A 22,000-nucleotide genomic window follows, 5' to 3' on the forward strand; every position below is an offset into this window, starting at 1 on the left:
TACTTGCGAAATCTCTTTCTTCAAATTTACAAATCTCTTTAGCGTGTCAACAGTAACAGTACGTGTGTATTTTTGATTCACAGCAGAATATTCATACTCGTAAAAGGATTTGTAATCATTCTGAAAAATAAATGATGCTTACAAATCTTGCTCCTCAAGCAAAGGGGAGGCTAATGACATCACATTTGACCATCAGGCCAACTATTGAGCAGTTGTCTATAAAACACTATTTTGCTATATATATGTTTTACCCTTTAGTGTGTGTGTGCTTTACTGTATTTATACTTTGAACATCGTTTTTCAACAGGAAATGTGTTTTTTTTTAAATCGCTGGAGGACATCGTAACTGTTTCTGCTCAAAGGCTTATGTATCATCTGTGGTTTGGGACATTTACAAACAGTCATTGACCTCAAGCTGTTTACAGTAAATGGCTTGAAGGCTTCAGGTCTTGTGATGATTGGGTTGAAATATTAAACATGAACTAAAGTGCACCTGTACTTGATATTCCAGAATGACTGGTCTCCACAAACGGTGTCAGAGTGTTCAGCATTTTAATGTCTGTTTAAGAGGGTAATTAACCACATACCCCTCATTAACCCTGTTTTTAGAGAGACAGTAAACCTAGGCAGTTGAATATTTACGTTACTGTGGTGATGTAAACCTAGATGGAATAAAGTCATTATATAATTGTTATATTCTGACTAACACACTGTTCTTTCTAAGCAAGTCTTCTCAGATTCAAAGATACTGCACATAAAAGGTCGTGATTTGTTGTTGATTTCTATTTATGAATATTTCTGTTGTGGAGACACAATGTCTGTGCAATTTGTCTAATTTGTAATGGAATTAGCATTACCGTAGTTCAAAGAGCAGCACGCACTCTTTTTTTCATTTAATCACGCCCCAAAACGTCCACCAATGAAATCATTTTTCGTCGGTGTGGATGGGAAGTAAACAGTGACCAAGAACAATTTTCACGATAGTGTTTTTATTATTGTTATTTAGACATTTATTAACACAGGACTTAGTTGATCGATAGTACGTTATTCAGGCAACGCTAGATAGCTTCTAACGTTAGCTAGCTAACAACAATGGCTATGGGTTTTCACACTCAAATGGCCTCCATTATGGAGGTGCTAGCGAATGCAGCCGTGGCAGAGATATGTAAACTCGTAGACGACGACTATGCAGTGTTTCGTTTGGAAATTTCTCAAAGCCAAAATGAAAACAGGGCATTGCGGAGGAAACTACAGCTACTAGAATTGAAGGTGGCACGGGAGCGCGCAGAGAGGACAATCAGAGAACGCGTCCTCGTCAGTAGTGACAAGATCCTTGACCGATACAGAGGAATGGCAAGAGGTACATTTTGCCCCGTTCCCCTCTGCGCACGTTGGATAGTATGCAGTAATTCCCCTGATTACAACTTAGCTATCTTTCAATAAGTTATGAGACGTGTTACCTAACAGACAGTGTCAATAGTGTACAATTGAGCATTGACAGTACCTAACCACCTCTTTTCCCCCAATCACTCTCAGGTGAGGGACATCTCTCTGGAGGCCACAGGAGCTTTGTGAAGCCAGCGGGACACAATACATGGAGCGATGACCAACAAATCACTGTTGATGAGGGGAGTGGAACCTCAACCCAGCACGTTATTGTGATAGAGGTTAGTGTAATAGTATTACATCAAAATTACAGTACATCAAATGTGTCCAGTTTTATTTCAGAAAGACTCCCCTCAGCTATTCACTTCCTGACATGCAACATCCTCATTTATCTGCCATAGGGGAGCATGTGAGACTTCCTTAAAGACATTATCCAATTAAACTCATGTACCGACAATAACCTCTTTCTTGTGTCAGTCTGCAGATGCAGAGGCTGCAGGTTATGGAGGATCGCCTCTGGTCAAGCAGGAGAGGACTGAAGCAGAGGACCCACAACACAGCAAAGACATTCAGACTGGAGCAACGTCTGGAGTGGTGCTCCCTGTAGCCACGGAGGACCTATCCACCGTCGCTGCGCCTCAGCCCAGAACCCGACACAGCATTACGGAGGTCAGTGGAATGCCAAACGCCATCCTCAAGTCAGAGACAGAGACTTTAACTGTAACACAAAGGCTTTTACACGCAGTACCTGACCACAGGTCAGACCCAGGGAGACTGGGCTGTCCTCCTGCCCCTGGCTCAGAGTATTTACTTTACGGTAACCCGAGCCCGAGGACTGTTCATTCCCATCGGGACTCAGGTGACGCGTTAGAGACTGGCAGTGATCCGTCTTGTTCTTACACTACAGAGATGGACCCTGGCAACATGCCCTTGGGTTTAGAAACACACACGGATCTGTCTAGAGGGGACTGGAACCGGTACAGTAGTAGTGTATACTCTGAAGGGTGCCTAGATAAGAAAGAGGCAGGTCTGGTCGTAGATGAAGTGACCATGAAAGTGGAGGGCGACGTTCCTCCAACATGGAATGCAGATAATCACCTAGGAGATAGACACTCACAGGGCAGAGATTTCTTAGATTGCAACGAAAGCTTAGAGACAAATCCAAATGTTGCAACCCACTCCCCTTTACACGTGTTCGGGGATTGCAACTCAGTGTGTACGTTGATGAGGCATTCCGACTCAGACAGCCGTGTCCTTTTCAATCAGGTATTGAACTCAAACGACAGGGCTAGAGCCCAGGCTCAGGGAGGGGGAGCCACATCAGGCAATTGTAAAGAAAAACGGTTCCTCTGCATGTTCTGTAACAAAGGCTTCAGCAGCCCCCAGAAGGTGGAAATCCACCAGAGGGTCCACACAGGGGTGAAACCCTTCAGCTGTACCAAGTGTCACATGTGCTTTGCCCAGGCTAGTGACCTTAAGAGACACCAGAAGGTCCACACAGGGGAGAAACCATTTGGCTGCCACCTGTGCCGGGCCAGTTTCTCCCACTCGTTCAACCTGAAGAGGCACCAGAAAGTCCACACAGGGGAGAACCCTACAGCGGCCCCCAGTGTGAGAAGAGGTTCTCCCACCAGCTGAAGATGCACCTTGAAGGTCCACATGGGATAGAGGCCGTTCACCTTTATGCACTGTGGGAAGAGGTTCTCAGAGAGGAGCAACCTCAGGATACACCTGCATAAAGACCCCTTTTGCCCTCAGAACAGCCACAATTCTTCAGGCCATGGACTCTACAATGTGTCAGAAGCGGTCCACAGGGATGCTGGCCCATGTTGACTCCAGTGCTTCTCACAGTTGTGTCTGGTTGGCTGGATGTCCTTTGGGTGGTGGAACATTCTTGATAGACATGTAAACTGTTGAGTGAGAAAAACCCAGCAGCGTTGCAGTTCTTGACATTCAAACTGATGCGCCTGGCACCTACTACCATACCCCATTCAAAGGCACTTAAATATTTTGTCTTGTCTGGTCTCCCTCTGAATGACACACATATACAATCCATGTCTCAATTGTCTCAACACTTAAAAATCTACACGGATTTGAAATGGATTTAAAATAATTGCGTCATGTATAATGGAAATGGCAGAAATAGCAGACATTTTCTAGAGGTTGACAACATTTATATCCGTTCGACCGGTGGATTTTTCTTCGGTCTAATTTTCTTTGTGACAAATTAGGACGTAAACTGTTTTTCAAAATAAATTGCAGAATCATTTTGAAGGTACGCATGGCACGTGATGTCACCGTGTAACAATAAAGCTCCACTCCACATTTTAATTCTAAATGCCAACTGCTTGCAAAATACATTTTCAACTGTAAAAATGTTTCTTTGCAGAACAAGGATTGTCCTGAATTTCAAGAGCGCCTGAATTGTTTCACCTTGCTTTTCTGGTTGGCTTTAAGTTTCACCATCCAATTATTTCAGATCGACAGGAGTGCACGTTTCACCATGGCACAGACCATGGCGATACATTATCACTTGAGAGTTATTAGTATACGGAAAATATGAGTAAATTCTTGCATTCTATCCATGGGGGCTTTCGTAGACTACCTGAGACATGAAAGAGATAGGTGGGAGGGAATACAGGCTCGCCAATTTATGAATGTGCAATTTGCCTAAATGGGTAATGGAAACACTTCAACCACTACATTTTTATTTGACACTATAGGTTCTTGCGATGTTTAATTTTGTTTGAAAATGAAAAAAAAACAAACCGGTGACATCCATTACGTCCAGGTGTTTCCATTTATCTATCTTGTGTCGATGAAGACGCACACTAGCAGGCAATTGTCGCATCTATTTTCTATGCTAACGTTCTAAATGTCGACAAAAACAAATGACTGGACAAGTTAATGAAAACACTAGCTTTGTCACTGAAAGGACGTGTTCCTAATGTGTGTTCACTCAGTGCATAAGCCTAAAGTCTGTTACATGTTGTGTTTGTACTGTGTTGGCTATATGATGTTCACAAAGTGCCTGTTTCATTACTTCTATCCAACTACTTTAAACTGCATTCAGAAAGAAAAAAAATATGTTTATGCAAGTCTTTAGTTGAGATGGGCATGTGTGGTTTTCATGTGGTTTATTTAAAACGTGTTCATGTTTAATAAACACAGTTGGACCTTTTCGTTTTAAGACTTTCATTGAGACTATCTTTAGTATACATCACATCTGATCCCTCCCTATTCTACATATACCCGACAGCGCTTGATAACCAATATACACTTACAAAATATACCCACACACCTACTGTACACGTCAAAATAGCTTTGTCAGGATTTTCTGACTTTTGAATTATCATAGCTGACAAAGTTTTAACAATGAAGTTCATCTGTAACTACAGTATGGGACTCAAATGTAGTGGGGATGGGTAAACACTTTGGATCAATACTTGCAAACACAGGGGTATAAAAATACTTTAAAGTAATACTTTTTTATTTTATGTTGGGCTATCTGTACTTTATTATTTATATTTGACTACTTTTACTTCACTACATTCCTAAAGAAAATGATGTACTTTTTACTCCATACATTTCCCCTGACACTCAACAGTACTCGTTATATTTTGAATGCTCAGCAGGACAAGAAAATGGTCCAATTCACACACTTATCAAGAGAACATCCAAATAAAATGTTATTGGTCACATACACATGGTTAGCAGATGTTAATGCGAGTGTAGCGAAATGGTTGTGCTTCTATTTCCGACAGTGCAGTAATATCTAACAAGTAATCTAACAAATTCACAACGACTACCTTATACACACAAATGTAAAGGGATGAATAAGAATATGTACATATAAGAGCCTCCGGGTGGCGCAGTGGTAAAAAAATAATAATATGTACATATAAATATATGGCCGTGCGGCATAGGCAAGATGGAATAGAATACAGTATATACATATGAGATGAGTAATGTAATATATGTAGATATTATTATTAAAGTGGCGTTATTTAAAGTGATTAGTGATACCTTTTATTGAAGTGGCAAAGGATTTGAGTCTGTATGTTGGCAGCAGCAACTCTGTTAGTGATGGCTGTGAGAGAGAAGCTGTTTTTCAGTCTCGGTCACAGCTTTGATGGTCATTCCTACTGCCTCGGATCTGGCGGACTTATTAAACACAAATGCTTAATTTATTTTTTATTTTGTTTCACCTTTATTTAACCAGGTCGGCTAGTTGAGAACAAGTTCTCATTTGCAACTGCGACCTGGCCAAGATAAAGTAAAGCAGTTTGACACATACAACACAGAGTTACACATGGAATAACAAACATACAATCAATAATACAGTAGAAAAATCTATATACAGCATGTGCAAATGAGGTAGGATAAGAGAGGTAAGGCAATAAATAGACCATGCTGGCAAAGTAATTACAATATAGCATTTAAACACTGGAAGCGTAGGATGTGCAGAAGATGAATGTGCAAGTTGAGATACTGGGGTGCAAAGGAGCAAGATAAATAAATACAGTATGGGGATGAGGTAAATTGGATGGGCTATTTACAGATGAGCTATGTACAGGTGCAGTGATCTGTGAGCTGTTCTGACAGCTGGTGCTTAAAGCTAGTGAGGGAGATATGAGGCTTCAGAGATTTTTGCAGTTCGTTCCAGTCATTGGCAGCAGAGAACTGTAAGGAGAGGCGGCCCAATGAAGAATTGGCTTTGGGGGTGACCAGTGAGATATACCCGCTGGAGCGCGTGCTACGGGTGGGTGCTGCTATGGTGACCAGTGAGCTGAGATAAGGCGGGGATTTACTTAGCAGAGACTTGTAGATGACCTGGAGCCAGTGGGTTTGGTGGCGAGTATGAAGCGAGGGCCAGCCAACGAGAGCATACAGGTCGTAGTGGTGAGTAGTATATGGGGGCTTTGGTGACAACTCGGATGGCACTGTGATAGACTGCATCTAATTTGTTGAGTAGAGTGTTGGAGGCTATTTTGTAAATTACATTGCCGAAGTCGAGGATCGGTAGGATGGTCAGTTTTACGAGGGTATGTTTGGCAGCATGAGTGAAGGATGCGTTGTTGCGAAATAGGAAGCCGATTCTAGATTTAATTTTGGATTGGAGATGTTTAATGTGAGTCTGGAAGGAGAGTTTACAGTCTAACCAGACACCTAGGTATTTGTAGTTGTCCACATATTCTAAGTCAGAACCGTCCAGAGTAGTGATGCTGACGGGTGGGCAGCGATCGGTTGAAGAGCATGCATTTAGTTTTACTTGCATTTTAAAAGCAGTTGGAGGCCACGGAAGGAGAGTTGTTTGGCATTGAAGCTCATCTGGAGGTTAGTTATTAATACAGTGTCCAGCGAAGGGCCAGAGGTATACAGAATGGTGTCGTCGGCGTAGAGGTGGATCAAAGAATCACCAGCAGTGAGTGCGACATCATTGATGTATACAGAGAAGAGAGTTGGCCCGAGATTTGAACCCTGTGGCACCCCCATAGAGACTGTCAGAGGTCCGGACAACAGGCCTTCCAATTTGACATACTGATCTCCATCGGAGAAGTAATTGGTGAACCAAGTGAGGCAATCATTTGAGAAACCAAGGCTGTTGAGTCTGCCAATAAGAATTTTGTGATTGACAGAGTCGAAAGCCTTAGCCTTAGATGAATACAGCTGCACAGTAATGTCTCTTATCGATGGCGGTTATGATATCGTTTAGCACCTTGAGCGTGGCTGAGGTGCACCCATGACCAGCTCTGAAACCAGATTGCATAGCGGAGAAGGTACGGTGAGATTCGAAATGGTCTGTAATCTGTTTGTTAACTTGTCTTTCAAAGACCTTAGAAAGGCAGGGTAGAATAGATATAGGTCTGTAGCAGTTTGGGTCTAGAGTGTCTCCCCCTTTGAAGAGGGGGATGACCGCGGCAGCTTTCCAATCTACTGGAATCTCAGACGATATGAGAGGTTGAACAGGCTAGTAATAGGGGTTGCAATAATTTCGGCAGATAATTTTAGAAAGATAGGGTCCAGATTGTCTAGCCCGGCTGATTTGTAGGGGTCCAGATTTTGCTGCTCTTTCAGAACATCAGCTCTCTTAGATTTGGGTGAAGGAGAAATGGGGGAGTGCAGTGGGCAGTTGGGAGGAGGTGCTCTTATTCTCCATGGACTTTACAGTGTCCCATAACTTTTTTGAGTTTGTACTACAGGATGCAAATTTCTGTTTGAAAAAGCTAGCCTTAGCTTTCCTAACTGCCTGTGTATATTGGTTCCTAACTTCCCTGAAAGTTGCATATCACAGGGGGCTATTCGATGCTAATGCAGAACGCCACAGGATGTTTTTGTGCTGGTCAAGGGCAGACTGGTCTGGAGTGAACCAAGGGCTATATCTATTCCTAGTTCTACATTTTTTGAATGGAGCATGCTTATTTAAGATGGTGAGGAAGGCACTTTTAAAGAATTACCAGGCATCTTCTACTGATGGGATGAGGTCATGATATTCCGGCCAGGTCGATTAGAAAGGCCTGCTCGCTGAAGTGTTTTAGGGAGCGTTTGACAGTGATGAGGGGTGGTCGTTTGACCGCAGACCCATTACGGATGCAGGCAATGAGGCAGTGATCGCTGAGATCTTGGTTGAAAACAGCAGATGTGTATTTGGAGGGCGAGTTAGTTACAATGATATCTTTGAGGGTGCCCGTGTTTACGGATTTGGGGTTGTACCTGGTAGGTTCATAGATAATTTGTGTGAGCTTGAGAGCATCAAACGTAGATTGTAGGATGGCCGGGGTGTGAAGCATGGCCCAGTTTAGGGCACCTAGCAGCACGAGCTCAGAAGATAGATGGGGGGCAATCAATTCACATATGGTGTCAAGGGCACAGCTGGGGGCAGAGGGTGGTCTATAGCAAGCGGCAACGGTGAGAAACTTGTTTCTGGAAAGGTACATTTTTAGAAGTAGAAGCTCAAATTGGTTTGGTATAGACCTGGATAGTAAGACAGAACTCTGCAGGCTATCTCTGCAGTAGATTACAACACCGCCCCCCTTTGGCAGTTCTATCTTGGCAGAACATGTTATAGTTAGGGATGGAAATTTCAGGGTTTTTGGTGGTTTTCCTAAGCCAGGATTCAGACATGGCTAAGACATAAAGCAGTGAATAAAGCAAACTTAGGGACTAGGCTTCTAATGTTAACATGCATGAAACCAAGGCTTTTACAGTTGTAGAAGTCAACAAATGAGAGCACCCTGGGAGTAGGAGTGGAGCTAGGCACTGGAGGCCCTGGATTAACATCTACATCACCAGAGGAACAGAGGAGAAGTAGGATAAGGGTACAGCTAAGAACTGGCCATCTAGCATGTTTGGAACAGAGAGGGAGCAGGTTTCTGGGCACGATAGCATAGATTCAAGGCATAATGTACAGACCAAGGTATGGTAGGAAGAGAGTACATTGGAGGTAAACCTAGGCATGGAGTAATGATGAGAGAGATGTAGTCTCTAGAGACGTTTAAACCAGGTGATGTCATCGCATATGTGGGAGGTGGAATAACATGGTTGGTTAAAGCATATTGAGCAGGGCTAGAGGCTCTACAGTGAAATAAGTCAATCGCCAACCAGGACAGTAATGGACCAGGCATATTGATATTAGGGAGAGGCATGCGTAGCCAAGTGATCGTATGGGTCCAGTGAGTGGTTGGGCTGGCTGGGGACACGGCGATTCAGACAGTTAGCAGGCCGGGGCTAGCAAGCTAGCATAAGGGCCTTAGAGAGACGTCGCGATGAGGGGGGGAAGTCTGTTTTTGTCTCCTCGTGCGGTGACGTTGCTAGACCAGTCGTGGAATTAGTAGGGTTCCAAGTAGCAGAGGGGTCCAAGCCAATTGGCAAAATGGGTATAGTGGTTCAAGAAACTGGCCGATGGATCAGCTAACAGTCCAATATGCTATAGATAGCTAGCAGGCCGCGGTTAGCAGAATGGGACTTCAGGGGACGTCGCACCTGAGGGGACTGTTGGGATCCTCGGGCAGATTATGTCGGTATTCCAGTCGTGAAGGATCGGTGGGGTTCCGTGCAGTTAGCTAGCTGCCATGATCCAGATGAAAAGGTTCAGAATTTGCGGTAGGAATCCGGGGATATGGAGAGAAAAATAGGTCCGGTGTGCTCTGGTTTGAAACGCGTTGTACGAACTGGCGAGAGCTTTCCGAGCTAAAGGTTAGCTGATGACTGCTAGCAGTGGTTAGCTGACTGATAGCTGATAGCTAGCTAGCTTCAGTTGAGGTATTCCAGTTCAGAGGAATATAGAAATTCTTTAGAAAAAAACAGATCCACAACCCATTGGGTGAGGCGGGTTGCAGGAAGTTGAGGTTTTGGTGAAAATTACAGGCCTCATCTTTTTAAGTGGGAGAACTTGCACAATTGGTGGCTGACTAAATACTTTTTTGCCCCACTGTATACATGGGACGAGACAAGACAAAGACATATGACTGCTCTGCCATCTTAGAAAACTCGAGGAGTTTTCATTAGAAATTATGTCTGAGTGTGTCCCTGGCTATCTGTCGATTTAAAAAAAAATAGCATTGTCATTTGGTTTGCTTAATATAAGGAATTTGATATTATTTATACTTTTACTTTTGATACTTAAGTATATCTTTGCAGTTGCATTTACTTTTGATACTTAAGTATATTTAAAACCAAATACTTTTAGACTTGAACTCAAGTAGAATCTTAACGAGTGACTACCTTTTACTTGGTATTTTTCTATTAAGGTATTTTTACATTTACTCAAGGATGAGTGTCGGGTATTTTTTCCACCACCGTGCAAACATAAACCATTTAAATGGTTGCTTATCTGGCACAAAATGCGTATCAACCAATTAAAATCATCATACTTGCACGTGACAGAATGCTAAATTGTAGTAGCTGGTCCCATAACATGGCACACGTTGGCCCTATGTTAACCTGAACAGGTAACACTGATTTATATCCTGGCACAAATTCTTAATCAGCCTATCAAAGACCTTAGACTTTATATCCACCAAACAATAGCAATTCATAAAATAGGTCAACCCTAGCAACTAGATTGATATTTTAAACCTTCAAATTCAAGGTTACTTTTGTTCCATTGGTCTGTAACAAAATGTTGGGTGCCAATATTGCATTGATGCATCCTTGACTAGGTTACTAGCTAATACTAATGTTAGACTACATTTTCACAGTTTTGGCATATATGACAAAATTCATGTTTCTGTTTCACACACACCTATCCACAAGAGGTCCTTACGACACAAGTTTATCTTACATCGTAAACACATTTTCAGTCATGTAGGCTACCATTATCACCATTACTTCTAGGTGGCACACTCTGCTAAAGAGGTTGACTCTAAATCAATAGTGCACTTTCACCATGAGCCCCTCCGTATCAAGCTTTTTAGTTTAGGAAAAAACTGTTCACTGCCGGACCTTGATGTTCGATTCGAAATGGATGATTTATAATAATGCATAGCCTATTAAACGTTATAGGCCTGCATGTAAGTGTAGCCTACATAAGAATATACTAATGACAGCCAAGTGTCATCCTACATTAAGACTGTCGATTTAAACATCTTTAAAGGAACTGCAATACTGCCTCGTGTAGGATGAGAATGAGAATGCAACCTATAATCCTACTGTACACTAACGCTCATCCTCCTCCAGTCAAATGATGCATCTGTAACCACGTTTCCATCCACAGTTTAAGTAAAGTCATACTGTATATAAAAAAAAGGACAGCTGTGATGATGGAAACAGGAAGTTTTGGTAAAATTGTATAATTGCAGACATAATTTGTTCTTTCGTCATGGTGGGATGTTTTTGGGTTGGTAAAGTGTATTATGTGAGAAATGGTGGTGGAAACGCCTTTTATATCTAAATATTGATATTTAGATATCATCAAGCTCGAGACCCTGGGTCTCGACCCCGCCCTGTGCAGCTGGGTACTGGACTTCCTGACGGGCCGCCCCCAGGTGGTGAGGATAGGTAACAACATCTCCACCCCGCTGATCCTCAACACTGGGGCCCCACAAGGGTGCATTCTGAGCCCTCTCCTGTACTCCCTATTCATCTGTCACGGCTTTCGTCAGAAGAAGAAGAGGAGTCATTGGACCAAAATGCAGCAGGGTACGTGTTCATCTTTATTAGCTTAACTGACTGAACACTGAATACAAAATAACAAAAAGAATAGCCGAAACAGTTCTGCAAGGTGCAACCAACACTAAACAGAAAATAACCACCCTCAACTAACAGTGGGAAAACAGGCTACCTAAGTATGGTTCTCAATCAGAGACAACAATAGACAGCTGCCTCTGATTGAGAACCACATCCGGCCAAACAAGTAAGAAATCCAAAACATAGAAAATGAACATAGAATGCCCCCCCTAGTCACACCCTGGCCTAACTAAAATAGAGAATAAAAGCCTCTCTATGGCCAGGATGTGACATCACCCACGACTGCGTGGCCATGCACGCCTCCAACTCAACCATCAAGTTTGCGTACGACACTACAGTGGTAGGCTTGATTACCAACAACGACCAGACGGCCTTCAGGGAGGAGGTGAGGGCCCTCAGAGTGTGGTGTCAGGAAAATAACCTCACACTCAACGTCAACAAAACAAAGGAGATGATTGTGGACTTCAGGAAACAGCAGAGGGAGCACCCCCTATCCACATCGAAGGGACAGTAGTGGAGAGGTTAGTAAGTTTTAAATTCCTCTGCGTACACATCACGGACAAACTGAATTGGTCCACCCACACAGACAGCGTTGTGAAGAAGGCGCAGCAGCGCCTCTTCAACCTCAGGAAGCTGAAGAAATTCGGCTTGTCACCAAAAGCACTCACAAACTTCTATAGATGCACAATCGAGAGCATCCTGTTGGGCTGTATCACCGCCTGGTACGGCAACTGCTCCGCCCACAACCGGCTCTCCAGAGGGTAGTGAGGTCTGCACAACGCATCACCGGGGGCAAACTACCTGCACTCCAGGACACCTACACCACCCGATGTCACAGGAAGGCCATAAAGATCATCAAGGACAACAACCACCCGAGCCACTGCCTGTTCACCCCGCTATCATCCAGAAGGCGAGGTCAGTACAGGTGCATCAAAGCTGGGACCGAGAGACTGAAAAACAGCTTCTATCTCAAGGCCATCAGTCTGTTAAACAGCCACCACTAACATTGAGTGGCTGCTGCCAACATATTGACTCAACTCCAGCTCACTTTAATGATGGAAATTGATGTAAAAAATGTATCACTAGCCACTTTAAGCAATGCCACTTAATATAATGTTTACATACCCTACATTACTCATCTCAAATGTATGTACTGTACTCGATACCATCTACTGCATCTTGCCTATGCCATTCTGTACCATCACTCATTCATATATATTTATGTACATATTCTTTATCCCTTTACACTTCTGTGTATAAAGTAGTAGTTGTGGAATTGTTAGGTTAGATTACTCGTTGGTTATTACTGCATTGTCGGAACTAGAAGCACAAGCATTTTGCTACACTCACATTAACATCTGCTAACCATGTGTATGTGACAAATACAATTTTATTTGATATAACTATCATATCGAAGGAAACTTGGAGTCACGCAACAATATGGTGTGTGGTCCTCCCACTACGACTCGGGAAACCATGCAGTTTATAAGGCTACAGATGAAATAAGTTATGATGAGCATCACAGGGGAGTGAAAGTGCACAGTATTGAGTGTGATGCTCCTTTCCAATAAATATTGAGGGTCTTCTGGTGACTTGATGATTGATGCTTGACCGCCATTTGGCAAAAACAAATATTATCGCTCTTATCCATAATCTAATTATGTAGACTACCTACGCAATAAATTTGAAAGTGTTACATTTAACACTGTCAGCGAGTACATATGGTCCCACTCTACACAGAGGAAAAAGTACAAAGTGTTACATTTTCTAGTGTTGATTTAACACGAGTGCAAAAAGTTAACCCTGCACTACACTGGCCAGTGTTGATCAAATTGAACGCTAAGGTAATCAACACTGTGTTATAGTGACACTCACTCGTGTTGATCTTGGGTGACTCCTATTAGAGTTACAAATGTGTTGACTCTATCCTGTGTTTAATTTATTTACTCTCTTGTAAATCATATTTTGTTAAAGCGCTTGGAATTTCGCAAACTCAAGCAAAGAGGTTTCAACATTCAAATATGTTTTATGACCAAAACATACGTCTCAGCCCTGGCTTAAACTATTATCAAGTGACAGTAGAATGTAGTCAAACAAATCCCTTGCTCCATATGACATGAGCAAATCAATACGTTTGTTGGAAAATGCTGACATTTACAATAAAAACAAATGTTTCTCACAACCTAACTATAAGTAACAGGCCTGGCTTAAACTTATCACGTGACAGTATGGGACAATATAGTCAAAAAAATCCCTTGCTCCATATGACATGAGCAAATCAAAAAGTTTGTGGTCATGTTAAATACCTTGCTTCAAAACAACTTTAAATGCATGCAAATTATCATAAGAACGAGCTGACCCAACCAAAAAAAAACATTTCTCTTTCGGAACAATAGCCTTAATTTTGTAAAATACTGCCATTTCAATGACTATTTCACCACATATGACCAAATCAAGACGATATTCTGTAGCATGGGGCTTTATCCATTTACCTGACAAAACATTTGTGTGCACTGAGACATTCAACTTGACAGCAAACTCATTGCTTTCTTTCAGGTCATTGAGCCTTGACATCTTTCTGGACCTATAGCTAGTCTATCCTGGCTGAACGCTTCCCAATTATATGCCATGTAATTTTGGTGTTACTTGGCTACATTCTTAAAACCCTTCAGTTTCTTTTTTAAAGAAATTATGTTTTGCCTCGAAGCGCATACACCACAAGTGAAGAATGGGCCCAATATTCCTTATACAACGAGGATAATGTGTCATGAAGTGGTGTTTCGGTAACAGATTTCTATCAGGAAACAAATACTTGAAAAGGCCGATGATGTTCAGCAATGAAGTGCTTCAGATAGATTTTTAAATTTTATTTAGCTTTAACTAGGCAAGTCAGTTAAGAACAAATTCTTATTTTCAATGACGGCCTAGGAACAGTGGGTTAACTGCCTTGTTCAGGGGCAGAACGACAGAGTTTTACCTTGTCAGCTCAGGGATTCGATCTTCCTTTCGGTTAGTAGTCCAACGCTCTAACCACTAGGCTACCTGCCGCCCCAGATAGTAATGCCCTCTGTTAGTATAGGAGAAAACACAATATTTACCATTTGTAGTAGTAACAGAAGCAGCTGCCAGTATTTATCATCTTTCTGTACCAGATCACCAAATATCAATGTCAAATTACGAAGACACCAAGACTGAATAGCATTTAGATCCAAATCATTGCTCCCATCATCCAATTTGAGTGCAGGTGGACGATTCCTCTTCTCTGTGTGGCCATAGTTAAATGATACCGTACACATCTTTAGCAGTCACAAAGTTGGCTTGTATATAGTGTAACAAGTTTTACCTCATTGTGCAACTCCTTCTAAAATGTCATGCATTATATCAACAAAAATTGCCTGTAGTATTGAAGTACTGCAGAGTTCAATAAGCAAGCATGCTTCACACCGTACATATGAGGTAGTGTTGGGTTTGACTGAGTAGTTTGACAATGGTCTGAGTTCATGTGTTTTGTTTGTAAAGTCAGTCTTTGGTAATCCTCAGAACACTGTTTGAAAATCCACTTTCTCATTGAGGCAAAAACGGCAACAATAACGAGCACTAAATGATTCCACACAACCAAACAGGCAATGTATGCCAAGATTATCTCCAGTTACTTGGACATTACTGCCATGTATACGACCACTGAAGAAGGGAACTTCAATACCCTCAGTCTCAAGCACTTTCAAATCGCTTACTATTGGCTCATGAATGGATTCAAATCCATAAGTTAAGGTCCTGGGTATGGAATAGTGCACATAAGTGAATATTTACCAAAATTGAATTAAACTTTGGGGTAACATTTCTGAAAGTAAAGTATATACCTCCCAAATTGTTAATAGCCTTTTTTGATCGCAATGGATTAGCAGTCTCAAAGTCATCAAAATAGTTGAATTTGCAATGCATTTTTCTCATTATAAAATAGAGGATATCTCTTATATATATTTTAGGCCATCTTCCAAATCAAAGTAAACTCAAAATTGACTGCAATGTCTCGAGAATTGGAACGTAAGAAAATGTATCAGTTATGACTGTTTGATCATAAGTTCCAGTAGTGTTCTTTCTTCTACTGTCAAATCTAACAGTAGAAAGGATGTGAAAGGATTTTCAATATCCTGAAAAGAATGTTGGATGTTTCTGACAGTTTGTCTCTTTTGAAGATATACATAAGCGGTCGCTTTAGCTTGACCCTGTATCTCCTGAACTAGTCCTTCCATGGAAGATACAAAACTATTTACAGTTGTCTGACCTGCAGACTGCAGTTGTGCAATTGCAGACGCACACATATCAAGTGTGTTCTTGTTAGATATTGGTACAATCTGGTTACAACTAGAATTTGAAGGAAAATCCCCATTACTTGGCTGATTATCAATGGCTATATTAGCATCCAAGTTAGCGTTTAACAAAATTTGACAGTCTCCGGAATTGTGCCCTGTTCAAATGCTTCCTAAAGCCTGAAAATTTACCAAATACACGACAACAATCTGCTTGACCACATTTAATTTAAGAGTTCTACCAGGGCACATTCCATGCATCAACTTGAGATGCCTCACGAGGAAGTTGGTACTTCCATGAATAGCATGGCAAACAAAACACAACTTAATCAGCATTAGTGCAGGAGTCTAACTCTGAGCTCACAACCCTTGGAGTCTCCTTAACCTTCCCAATGTCTGTTGTACACAGTTGTCTGTTTACGAAGGTGTACATGTTGCGCAGCATTGTATTGTAAGCAGTACCAAAAACAAAGTGAGTCTTGAAAAGCTCATCGAAGGCACCAAGAGTGCTCGTTGACATAAAAGGCTCGCTTGTCCAGGATGATGAAGTAAGAATGGATGTTGCTCTTCCTGGTCCCGACTGCAAGAATATATGGTTGGCGGCTCTGGTCAATCGTATCAAGGTGCTTCTGGATACTGGTTCCTGCATGAAGACGATATGAACTAATGATGGTGTTAGTTTTTAACGGCTACAGCACTGTCCAAGAATAAGAATGCCAATACAAACCTTTTAGAATATCACAAGATGCGGTTCAGCTTGGGATTCAGACATCTTGGCTGGTCTTTTGCAGCTTTGTGATGGAGGAGGAATCAAATGGAGCAGGAGAAGGATGGAGGAAAGGTCACTGTCCCATCCTAAACAAAGAGATCCTGATTAAAATGGTAAATTCCATCATCAGTGACATTAACATTTCCGAGTCATTTTAAATATAAATGATACATGATGATCATCTAACAGGTCAGCATTCGTGTCAGCTCATCAACTGCAGATTCTGCCATCTGGATCAGCTCCTGAAGTTCAGCTCCCTGAGTGGCCTTGCTTAGGGTCTTGCTTAGCATGAGGATCTTTTGCTTGCATGTAGTTGGCCACCTCTGCAAAAACCTGGCTGATGTTCCCTCTCCGAACTGCAGCACAAAATCCTGTTCAATCTGAAACAAATAAGACAAAGACAACTTTAGTTTTGTGTCAATTTCTTTCTCACAAAACATTCCACTTTAAACACAGTTTGAGTAAATCACCAGCCTTCCACTCACTCAGCAGTTGGGCCTCCAGAGTATAATTGAGTGGGCAGTTTCTTGAAGTTGAAGCCAAATTCTATACCAGAGGTACCCTTCTCCACTATTAGGGTCGTAATAATGTTCCTTAAGAAAATGAACATGGTTACTAATCTTGAAAGAAAAACCAAATAACCAAGTCCCATTTGCTCTGATACCATACCAGAAGAATTAAACGCAGATGCCCTTTATCAGTCGTAATGTATACTTACATATCCATTTGCAGTGTAGGGATCTTTCAGGTTATGGGAACAAGGAGACGATTCCTTGTGCAAACGTTTCTCACACTGAGCGGTGGTGATGTCCTGACAAGGATATAATTATAAAATTGCATATAAACATTTAGGCCTACATTTAAGTGTATGCGTATGACCATTTGAAGTAACCTGTACAATACGATTATTAGCCAATAGCAGTGTGTTTGTGCAAGGCTTAATGATTCATTCTTAATCTTCATTTTCAAGTTGTTGGCTGCAGGCTACGTCCCTTTTCAACACACTAAGACAATACATGTAAATCTACATTTCAAAGAGTGTGAAAAACGTGTGCGATTCGAACACTTGCCGCCACAATTTGCAACAATTATGTGGACTAGGCCATTTACACAGAGAGCAATTTGACCAGTCAGTCAAATACACGTGATAGTTGTTTTGATGATCAGAGCGTGTGGTTGGAAGAACTTATGCCTGGATAAAATCAGTGAGGTTAGCATAGGGCTAACCTCACTGTGTGCCATGTTGTCTGATGGGACCAGCTACAATTTAGCGTTTCGTCACGATTTTAATTGGCTGATACATATTTTGTATCAGGGGATCAGTTTAAATTTAAGCGGTTGCTTATGTTTGCAAGTATTGACCCTCCATGTTGAAAGTGTGTTTATTATCTGTGTGTGTGTGTACCTGAGGGAGTGTATGTCTGTGTAATCTGTATCACCTGTCTCTTCCAGGAGGAGGAGGGTCCAGAGGTGCTGCTAGTGAAGGAGGAGGGTCTGGGGAACACTGAGGGGACCATGGTCATGGAGGACAACCAGACTACACCTCCTCCTGAACCCACAGAGGAACCAGCTGAGCAGCACAGGACCACACACAGTCTCACTAAGGTGAGCCCACAGTGAGGCCCTGTCCACAAAGTAGGAGTGCTGATCTAAAATCAGTTTGGTCATCAAAATGAATAAGACTATATAGACAGGTGCGGGACCTGATCCTCAATCAGCACTTCTACTCTGAGATAGTTTGTGGATACAAGTCCAGGTCTTGGTTAATTTGGTCTTAAGATTTGGACCATGCCTTTCAATTATCAAACCATGAATTAAAAAGTGTCAAGTAATCAAATCAACTAACATGTTTGCATAGTACTCATAGCAATCCCTCATTGCCCAATCAGAAGATGCTCCATAGCAGGGTGCTCATATCAGATTTCTTGATCCAACATCTTCTCACTCTGTATCTCTTACAGTCAGTAGACATGGAGGATGGGAAGCCTGATCTGTTGCTGGTCAAAGAGGAGACAATAGAAGATGGACCAGAGAGCATTGATCTGCTGAGTGGACTAAAGATGGGGGAGCAAGGTAAGGGAGAAATACATATAGCCTCCATACAGTAATAGATCTCAATGGGAATAGTGATGCACTTGGCTATTGTTTTTTCTCCATTCATGAAATGAAATGAATACACCTTATGTTTATTCACAAAAACACGTATTATAATGTATGAACTTGACCAGGTAATTGACAAACTCCATATATAGAATTTCTCTGCCATTTTTATGAATTAGATTTTGTAACCTCTTCCTGCAGGTGGTTGGCAGGAGGCTAACAGAGGAGACTCGGCAACCATCTTGGATTCCCAGACTGGTATAGCCAAGAGCCCAGGGGACGCCATCACCGAGCAGGCCAGGACCAGAGGCGACATAGTGGATGTTAGTGGATGGGACAATGTACTTAACTCTGGGCTGGGGAACAACACTGTTAACCACAACCAGAAACAGACAGTGGAACACAAAACAACATCTGAATTTAGTCTCCAAGGCAACAGACTGGCTGAGACCAGGGCGAGGCGTAGATTTGGTCTGCGGGAACGGGGAGGTGTCTGTATGAGAACAGACTCGGTTAGCGATGCTCCGTCCTGCTCCTATAGTTGTGATTCAGAGAGACTGATGGCGCCTCAGGTTAACCCCCTAACAGGTGCTGCCTTCAGCCTGCCTTCTGTAGGATCTATCAACTGGAACATGGACCCTGAGAAAACACAGACAGTCCCTGGCCTTCGTCCTCCTCACACTCTCCTTATGTTAAACCAGACCTCAGACAATGCCAGTGCCTCAACATCAAATGGCTACACAAGCCCATTGACAAATGACAGTAGTAGTAACGCTATCAGTAGATCTGGTAGCAAAGAGAAGCGCTTCCTGTGTTCGTTCTGTGGGAAAGCCTTTCGTTTCTCTAAACAGGTGGAGATCCACCAGAGGATGCACACTGGAGAGAAACCATTCGGCTGCCACCTGTGCCGGGCCAGTTTTTCACACTTGTCCAGCCTGAAGAGGCACCAGAGAGTTCACACAGGGGAGAAACTTTTCAGCTGCCTCCTGTGCAGGGACAGTTTTTCACACTCCTCCAGCCTGAAGAGGCACCAGAGGGTCCACACAGGGGAGAAGCCTTACACCTGCTCTCAGTGTGAGAAGAGATTCTCCCACCAGCACCATCTCAAGATGCACCTGAAGGTCCACACGGGAGAGGCCATTCACCCGTTCGCACTGCGGGAAGAGGTTCTTAGAGAGGAGCTACCTGACAATACACCAGCAGAAAATGCACACGCCCCATGAATAGTGTATGTACTAGTTTGTTTGTAGTTAACTCTGCTGGTTTTGGATGTAGTCGGGAACTGGATGAGGGGAACTGAGGAAAGAAGGAGTATGATGAGGCAGATGAGAGATGGTGGTTGGTATGATGGTGTAAAAATGATTCTCCGATGGAAAGTGACAACCTTGTCCTGTTTGATGCTGGTGTTTTATAAGAAAATGATTAATGCCTTAATGAATGTTTTCTTCACTTTAGGTAGTGACGATGTTGAACCTTTTTCAAAGCATTCTAAAAAATAATTTTATCAAAGCAAACCTTTTTCAAAGCGTTCTAAAATGAATTTATCAAAGCGAGGATATCAGATTCACAGAAAAGTGTTACCATAGAGAGAAAAGTTATTCTACAATACTTGTCACGTATATTTTTGTGCAATAAAAGTACTGACCAGTTTGTTGAATTTAAATAGGAAATTGAATCTGTGCTGACTGACTTGGTTATTTTTATAATTGCAGGGACTGAGTTTCCCTTATTTCAGTCAATCCAAAACATTCTTAATTCTTGAATCAACACATGGATTAAAAAAAATAATAAACTCCAATGGTCCATATTGTTAGATACTTGAATCACATTGTTAGAAATGGGCTTGCTTGTTGTTAACATTTTATAATGTCATGTTTCTGTGTGTACAGCAGAGTTTTATATAAACCATTATGCTTTTCTGTTCAATATGTCTTTTACAGTCTGCAGCCCATGAAGACCTACTGATATCTGATGTTGCTGGTGGGAGAGACTGGACCTCTGAAGCGGCTGGTCACAAACCCTGGCACCAAATCGGACCGAAGCGCGAGGGACAGGCTCCACCACACAGAACACAACCAGTGGACAGGTGGACTGAACAACCTCAGTCCTGGTGGTCATCAGAGAGACAGAGGCTCTAGTCAGAGATCCAGTCTGCAGCCCAGACCCTTCTCTTCATAGTCTCAGTGCAGGGATGAAGCAGGGCCTGGAGCTGATAGAGATAGACCTTCCTATGCCTATGATGCAAACACCACAGTATCCATGATGAACAGAGCAGGTCACCCTGCGCTTCAGCCTTCAAGAGACTACCACCCTCCTGGTGGTAGTCTTTCAGGAAGAGCCTTCTTCTTCAGGATCTCATCCAATGCCTAGCAAATTGGATCATAGGGTCTGTGTTGGTAGCTCTTGTGGGCATTCACCGCGAGGTACCTAGCCTTTAACACAGCACACAATCCCAACAACACCCAAACAATGGCTAGAGGTTAAGGAGGGAGCTCAAAGGTGGCTCCTGCTTCTACCTCCTCTGCTGTCATTGGGTCACAACATGAGAGGCCGAGCAGTAGGACAGACACCGACAAGCCATATGACGTGTGGGAAGTGCTTTACTGAGGCGAACTGTGAAGCAGCACCAGACTGTTCACACCATGGACGCCCATCAAGTGCAAACTGTTACATGAGCTTCTCCTTCCTGAGTAGCCTTAACAGACATAGGGAAGAAATCGTAGCAGTGTGACTTGAGATGTACACATGGGTTATCTGGGAACCATTCCCCATATATTCCCATACGCATCGGAGTCCCGTCATTCCAGGTTATTTCACAGCTTGTTTCTAGCATAAGGCATTGCAGCCAAAGCGCTGTTATACTGTAGATCACCTTATCTAATCGGATCAGTTTAATTTTCTTTCAAATCATAAGCTGTAAAAGGGGTAGGCCTGTGCTTTTTGCAATTTTCTTTAATAAAACGTAAGTCGGTTTGACATACAATTAGGCTATAGGCTGCTATGTCCATCGATTTGTCGATCAATTCCCCCACCCACCATGCAATCTTTAGGACCAAGTCTCTAATTGACGGGGTATGAGAGGGTATTAAAATGAAGACTGTTTAAATGAATTATGCCTACTCAAATTTGTCTACTTTCAGCACTTATAGTAGTAGCAAGCTATAAAAGTTGAGCTCCAGTCCTCCTCATCTTCGCCCTCTCCTCAATTGAAATTGCGCACCCAGCGTTGAATCAGAAATGGCATTGG

The 22,000-nt window shown here is 42.4% G+C and overlaps 1 pseudogene; it reads left to right on the forward strand.

The window, feature by feature from the left end:
* Positions 1 to 911: 911 nt before the first annotated feature.
* Positions 912 to 21,863, forward strand: LOC115145673 (uncharacterized; annotated as a pseudogene).
* The last annotated feature ends 137 nt before the right edge of the window (positions 21,864 to 22,000 follow it).

The sequence above is a fragment of the Oncorhynchus nerka genome, linkage group LG18 (genome assembly GCF_034236695.1).
Source record: "Oncorhynchus nerka isolate Pitt River linkage group LG18, Oner_Uvic_2.0, whole genome shotgun sequence".
NCBI classification, from domain to species: domain Eukaryota; kingdom Metazoa; phylum Chordata; class Actinopteri; order Salmoniformes; family Salmonidae; genus Oncorhynchus; species Oncorhynchus nerka.